Raw genomic sequence first — 8,182 nt, forward strand, 5'->3', positions numbered from 1 at the left:
GTCAATAATTAATTAAATGTGTCAATAATTAATTAAATGTGTCAATAATTAATTAATTACATGTGTCATAACTATTTATTTAATTAATTAATTCCAATTTTAATTAACTATTGCCACATTTAATTAATTATTTAATGGTGTATTTAATTAATTCATTATGGCAGTCCTGGCGTTCCATACAGCAGATCCCGGGAACAACATCGGAGATCTCTGTCCAGAAGAGCGCAGTCCTGGGAACAGCTAAGATACTGCGCAGGACCCTCAAGCTCCCAGGCCTCTGGTAGAGGACCCGAGCTTGAAGGATAAACCGCCCGCAGGGCGTGCTGGGTGTATATATATATATATATATATATATATATATATATATATATATATATATATATATATATATATATATATATATATATATATATATATATATAAAATCTGCTTTTGCTGGACTATGGAAACAAAGGACCATTTGTCGTCCTCACTAAATCACAGGTGACTGACGTTTCTGTGCTCCTGCGATTAATCACTCTGGAGACAGAAAAATACACAATCCCCATCGTGACGCTTTTAGTCATACACTGTCCATCGGAGCTGCCATTGTTCTGACATAAAACCCTGCACAGAGACAAACATTCACAGTGGGTGTGCGCTGACACCGTCCTGGCAGGGGGACACGTTGGAGATGGATGGAGTGTCAACAGGTGAGAATGTGACAGGGGTCAAACACATAAAGAGCAGGAGAGATAGGGTTTCTCTCACTTTCTAGTGTCTCCCTTCTCTCTCTTGATGTTTGTCCTCAGTGCACTCTCTCAATGGTGCGTCTGACAGGTTAGCAGGTGTGGTTTGGAAAGGTGGTGGTGGAGGTGGCTCAATTCCAAGCTTCAAATGTTCAGTCGAGCATTTTGCAAGCAGCCAGATAACTATGAAGCTCTTTCATCAGTTCATCTCAGGCGCTCCGGTCCCTGTCGCATTATTGTGTGCCCTAATACAGTACTGTGCAAAAGTCTTGAGTCAGCCTCATAACCTCCACGTAGGAGGTTATGTTTTTGGTTGTGTTAATGTGCATCATTGTGTCTGTAAACATGATAGCTCAAAAAATTGTGAAGGAATTCTGATTAAACTTTGTAAGCGGTGTGTCACGTTAGCAACCCATTAAAATGTGAAAACTGACCCAACAAAGCAATATAATTTAGAAACTACAATGTGGTAATGTTGGCTCAGCACATTTGCACATTACAGTATAAGCACAGTGTGAGAGAGAGCTTGAAAGAGTGTTTGATTGATTTCCTGTTTAGATTTAAGTTTAACAGACAGTGAAAAAAGTTCCATGTAGGAAGACCGGTCTGTTAACAATTAAAAAAATAAATAAATCACAAGACCCGTTTATCACCATTTCCATCGTGGCCTGGTCCTTTTCCTTTCATCTTGAATCATTTATGAATTTGTGCAGTTGAACTGAAAGAGGCAGAATTGTTATTCTAGGCTGTGGCCTCTCTTCCCTCTGTGATGCAGTGCCAGCATTAGACCCACAGCTTTGGCATACCCATCGGCTCCTTAATGCTACGTCTTAAAATCTGAAATTTCCCATGTGTTGTTACTCACCCCCTCACTCTGTGTGCATGTGTATATACAGATGGAGGAAGGCCTGTACATAAATCAGCCACAGCATTCGGAGTTGCAGCATGGCCTTAATTTTCTCTCTATGCACACTAGCCACAGGTTAGCTTAGCTTAGTGCATGATATATAACTTCCAGAAACGTACTGATCCAAAACACTATCATGGATAGACATAATTATTCATCTTAAAGGACTCATCATTAAATCAAAATATTATAAAGATTCAGTCTCACTTAAAGACACTTAAAGATCATATGCCAAAAGTACACCTCCAAATCATTTGGTATGTATAAAACATAAAGCAAATTCCACACACTCACGTGGAAAGGAGGGTTAACCTTTCTGGGATTTTGATTACTCTTTATAGCAGAAAGGCCTTGTTTAGCACCCGTGTCCACGCCATTTATTAAATGCTGGATGAAGGGGCCTTTCATGTAATGTCCTTTGTGGTCTCTGGCCAGCTGCAGAGGAGGGGTGACGCAGTGAGCTCCCGGGGCGGCGCAGGGGCGGGGTGAACAGGTGTGCTGGGATCTGACAGTGATTGTGTCTCTTTATATGTTGGCAGTGACAGTCGGAGGGGAGAAGCGGACGTGACAGCAGAGAGAGCGGGAGTGTCTGTGTCCCAGTAAACAAACCACAGTATTAAACAAAAGTTATGCTGTCATCATATTCGCTCCAGCGTATGTTTCTTGGGTCCAACGTTACACCCTTCCTGTCCACCCTCTTAGCTATGTTCATTCAAAACAATATTACACATCTTTCTCTTACAAAACACATGATGGGCATCATGATTGTTAATTAAAATAACACAACTAGCAGTAAATTCCCAGTAACGGACACTTATGGCAGATAACCTTAAAAATATTCTGCAGTAGATCAAAAATGGAAGAAAACCATGAATTAACATATAAGTATTACCTGATGCTGCTGAAGTGAAGCAAAGTCACAGAGGTTGGATTAGACACAGCTGAGCATTTTGCAATTTGGCATGATTTTAAACAGTTTACATTTCTTCAGTATTGAACAGAAATGAGACTTTCTTGTCGGAAAACAGTTAAATTAAAAAAAAAAAAAAAAAAAAAACGACAGCGCTGTATAACGGTGGATTTGTGCAACCTGCTCTCATTTAAGTTTTTAGCTGTTTGTTGGTTGTCAAACTTCTGTGAGGTTTAACCTGAGATTCTGGCGTTTTGGGCAAAATAAATTTATATTTAAAAACCGATTCAGGATTTTAATGAATCGATATCATATTATCCAAGCTAGAATCGATTTTCCGATTAAAATCGATTCTAGCTTGGATAATATTGGATAATCAAAACCCACCCCTAGTTATAAAGCTGGATTGCATTTCATTTAAATTCATTTTTAATGAATTTGAACTTTTATTTTAATGCTTTTATAGTACTGGTTAATTAACACCTTTTAAATAGAGCTGCAGAGCAATTGTTTGCTCAAAACACTTCTTATCAGGAATGTAAAATCCTAGAGCTTCATTAATATCATTCATTTTATGAAGTGACATTTCCTGCAGCTGTACCACCCGATTTTTACAGCTATTTCTCATTCTAACAGACTTTGTCATGGATCCAAATGAAATATATGAATAACATTTTCCGAGAACAGCGTGGTTTGAAAGTCAGGGAACAACGAAAACAGGAACTGAGCATGAGATATTGTTGGAGTGCAGACAGAAAAACGCATTAACCTCCATGTAAACTCAAATCAAAGCCATGTGTCTGAAAGTACAACGATGGGTAAAACCTTAATTATACAAGCTCTCCTCTCCCATTGGGCGAGTGGGTTGTGCTTTCTTGCAAGAATAACAAAAGTGTTTTCAGTGCATTGACTGAGGTGGATTTGGAATGAACACCAACCTAACTGGTTTACTGGTTTCATTGTGACTGTAGGCCCACATCTGGGTGGGCCCAGCCATTCTTTACAGCAGTGAAGCCTATGAATAAAGTTATGACGCATGGTAATGAGAGAAATGACAATTGGATTCCTTAAATATTTATATTTCAACACTTCTTGCCGGTATAGCTGGAAAGTGCCTATTTGGAACTGAATGGAGGGAGGATAAGTAAACCAGGGGATCTGGAGAAGGGTCAAGTTTCAGTGAGCAACTAGCACAGGCTTTAGTGGGTTAATTTTAGTCAAGGACAACAGGTGTGTGTGTGTCATGCACAGCGCACAGCACAATATATCATTAGTTTATTTTGAGTACGAGCTATTGTGTTGTCATACTCAAAAGAGTTTGAAAGTTGGAGTTTGGAAAACAGTTTGTAAAAGGAAACAAAAATGATTCCAGAACAGCTTTTTTAAAAGCTTTTTTTTACAGGCTTGTATCCATCGTTGTCAGCACATCTCTGCTTCAGTGGTTTTTAGGTTGTGTGTCCAACTTAGTGTAACAGGAGTGTAACTTTATTTCTTAATGAGTCGCCTTTTTAGTCTCGTTGACCATTCAAAGTACTTTAGACTACAAGCCCTATTTTCAGTCATACAGTACTCCATGCCCTTTATCCACCTCACACACGTCCAACTGAAATGGCATGCGTATCTTCCAAATGTGGGAAAGATTCCAAAATACTTGGCAGAAACCTGTACAAGCACAGGGAGAACATGCAAGTTCCCACTGTGTTGTTTGTTTTGTTGAAATAAAGGCTCTACTGAACACGGGAACAATCCAGGCCTGAAAAACACTGGATAGTGACTAACCGGATGATGAAAGAAACAGGCATGATGTAACTGCTGGAAATGTACCACAAGCACATTTGTGCACACTTGTTAGTACATCATCCGAGTGCTAAATGAACCAGTCTGATATCAGACTATCAGCAACTGTGTCTGCTGCTGACAGTGACCGCAAAGCCACAGCGCTGATGGTGGTATGCTACTAGGGCTGGGTTTTTATAATCGATTCATCGATTAAAATCGATTCTGGCTTGGATAACGTAAAATCGATTCATTAAAATCCTGAATCGATTTTTTAATATAAATTTATTTTGCCCAAAATGCCAGAATCTCAGGTGACATCTCACAAAATTTCAAGAACCACCAAACAGTTAAAACAGTAAATGAGAGCAGGAACACGGATTCTGCACAAAGACTTAAACACACAGCGGGACCCGCGGATCAGAATCAGTTAAATGTCGCTTTTCTCACAGTCGGGGCTGAAAGCCGACAGCTCGCTGATTCTGATCTGTCGGCGGGTCCGCGCTTTGTGTGCACGCCCTTTATGAGCCGATTCTAAAGCTGTTAGTTTGATCTCTCTCCAAACAATATTGACCGAACCAGCAGCAAAAGAAGATCCAAACCCTTCACATAAACATCGTCATGAATTCACTCTGACTTTTACTGTTTTGCTTCCACCGCGATGCACAGCTCTCTCTCTCTCTGTACTTCAAGAGTTTTCTTAGATCTAAAGAAGGCGTTTGATACTGTTAATCATGAAATTCTATTAAAAAAACTGGAAAAGTACGGGTTTAGGGGAGTGGTTTTGGAATGGTTAAAAAGCTATGTAGGGAATAGGCAACAATATGTACAAATAAATGAATATAAATCTAATTTGATGGATATAGCTTGTGGAGTACCTCAAGGTTCAGTACTGGGTCCAAAAATGTTTATTATGTACTTAAATGATATCTGCAGAGTATCGGAGATTTTAAAGTTTGTAATATTTGCAGATGACACAAATATACTGTGTGCAGGTGGGGAATTGCCACAGGTTTTGGAAATGATCACACAGGAATTAACGATATTAAAGAAGTGGTTTGATATAAATAAATTATCATTGAATCTCGATAAAACCAAATTTATGTTGTTTGGAAACCAAAAGAAAAACATCGAAGTAGAAATATGTGTTGACAATGTATATTTAGAAAGAGTAAATGAAATAAAATTTCTTGGGGTGATCATTGACCACAAGCTCTGTTGGAAGCCACACATTACTTATGTTCGGGGGAAATTGGCACGGGGCATTGCCGTCCTGGGAAAAGCAAAGCATATGTTGGATCAGAAAGCACTGCACATTTTATACTGTGCTTTACTACTGCCATATATGAGCTACTGTGTAGAGGTCTGGGGAAACACATACAAAAGTAACACACAAACAATAACTATAATACAGAAAAGGGCCATTAGATTAATAAATAATGTAGGGTACAGGGACCATACAAATGCACTCTTTGTCAAAATGCAAGCTATTAAATTCCAAGACTTGGTGAAGCTTAAAACAGCGCAAATAATGTATAAAGTCAGAAATAAATTGCTTCCCAAAGAAATCTGTAAATTGTTCATAGAAAGAGAAGGTGGGTATAACTTAAGAGGGAAATGGAATTTAAAAATACAAAGTGCTAGAACAACTTTAAGAACTATGTCAATCTCAATTGCAGGAGTTAAATTATGGAACAGTCTAACAGAAGAAATAAAAGACAGTCAAAACATAAAACAGTTTAAAGTAAAATATAAAAACCTAATTTTAAATAAGTATAAGAATGAAGAAAACGGGGTTAACCCAGGATGGTAATGTTGCTGGTAATGGTGTTGCGGTTCTTTTTTGGTTGTTTTTTTTGTTTTTTTGTTTTGTTTTGGTTTGTTGTTTTTCCATAACTTGTGTATCTGCAAATATACACATTCTGTATTTTTCATATGAAAGAAACTATACTGTGGTGGGGCTTGCTAATTTCTTGTTTTTGATTTATGTATGTTATGTTTTGTTTTACTTCATATGTTTATATGTTTCATATGTTGTTTGTTTAATTTAAGACAAAAAAAAATTAAATGAATGAGAGGTAAAACTTGAGGGGGTAGGGACAAATAAGTAAATACTTCAGCCTACTCCTTTTCAAACAAATAATGGAATGATATTTTGTAATGATTGTGAAGGCACATGTTTGAAATGTTTGAAATAAAAATGAACTGAACTGAACTGAAGAACAGTTTCCCTTTCTTCATTATTCGCTTGCTTGTTACGCACAAGTCTACTGTTGTTTACAGGCTGTCAGCCGCTGTTTTTTTCCCTTTTACATTCTTCCGAAAAGAAAACCTCATTTCTGCTGTTCAATACTGAAGAAATGTAAACTTTTTAAAATTATTCAAAATGCAAAACGCTGTGTCTGTAATAAAACCGCTGTAACTTCAGAGGTGATGTTCATATGTTGATTAATGGTTTTCTTTCGTTTTTGATGTACTGCAGAATATTTTTTATAAAATCCCAGGCCAGGAAAACCACCTTCATGTTTTTCTGTGTTTTATCCTCAGCTACTTTGACACAAAAGCATCTGCTGTGACGCTCACACCTGTGATAAAGTCTTGCGTGTGTCAGCTTCCTTTTTATTGATACAAAAATATGTAAATGTACTGATCTGAATTATATTTCTGACTGTCAAAATTTCCCAGATTTAAATCGAATCGAATCAAATTAAATCGAATCGTGGATCGAATCGATTCGGGGCCTTGTGAATCGGAATTGAATCGATTCTAGAAATCAGTGACGATACCCAGCCCTATATGCTACACACGCACACACATACTCATAAGAGTTAATTTGCTGTCAGACAGCAAACTCTGAAGAAGCTATACAACAACTGTGTTGTGTTGACCTCTCCTTGAACACTTAATTGCTGCCTTAACAATTGTCCTGTGCAGTAACAAATCTAAAATTTATTTGGATTTTTCTCTCATATTAACACATTTAAGTTTGCCGTGTTTTCCATTTATTTTATCTGGCCTGAATTGCTGATTTTAATATTCGTATTTTACAGATTTCTCCTTTGTGGTGCGTTCAGGGATGAACATACTACAAATTTAGTTTTACTTATATTATCCCACAGAGGGAAAAAAAACCTCCAGAAAAATCAAATTAGAAAAAAAAGGTTATAAAATTTGCACTCTATGATGTTTAATTGTCTAACTGTTTAATTATGCTAACTGGTGAGAATAAAACCCCAGAAAGATCTCATTAAAAACCTGAAAGACATACCTGTGTGATGATGGGGTATCAGCAGACGACAAAGGCAAACAGAGGGACAGGGACAGACAGAATGGCTTTTGTACAGAGACCAGGGCAGTTTTATAGAGAGCGGCGGCGTGGCACAGTGAGTGCACGTGTGCTATCTGAATGACTATGCGTGTATGCATGCTGTGAGAATTACTGAGTGTCTGACTATACAATACAAGAATAACTGCAAGTCTGTGTGCAAAAGCATGCACATGTGTATGTGTGGCTGGAGCCAGGGGCCACAGGCGGATTAAAGGGAGGCAGAAAGATGAGCACCTCGCAGGATTAGATGGAACAGAGGGATGACCTCACTAGACAAATGGAGGGATGCCACAGGGCAGGTGGAGAGGGGTGATAAAACAGAGAGAGGGTGGGTTTGATGGATGGGGTGGATAAGGAGTGTTTTTCTTTTACTAAGTCAAACTGTTTGAACACTGGGAGGTGAATAATGAGGAGTGGAGAAGATAAAAGAGAAGAGAAGAAGCTGCTACTACAGAAGCTCACATCACGCTCGCATTTAAATCCGTCTCTCCGTCTCTGTCTGTACGGGGCCTCTACCACTACACGCTGTCTTT

Source organism: Diplotaxodon limnothrissa, linkage group LG4 (genome assembly GCF_057381915.1).
Source record: "Diplotaxodon limnothrissa isolate DT_005_m linkage group LG4, D_limnothrissa_male_GT1.1, whole genome shotgun sequence".
Lineage (NCBI taxonomy): Eukaryota > Metazoa > Chordata > Actinopteri > Cichliformes > Cichlidae > Diplotaxodon > Diplotaxodon limnothrissa.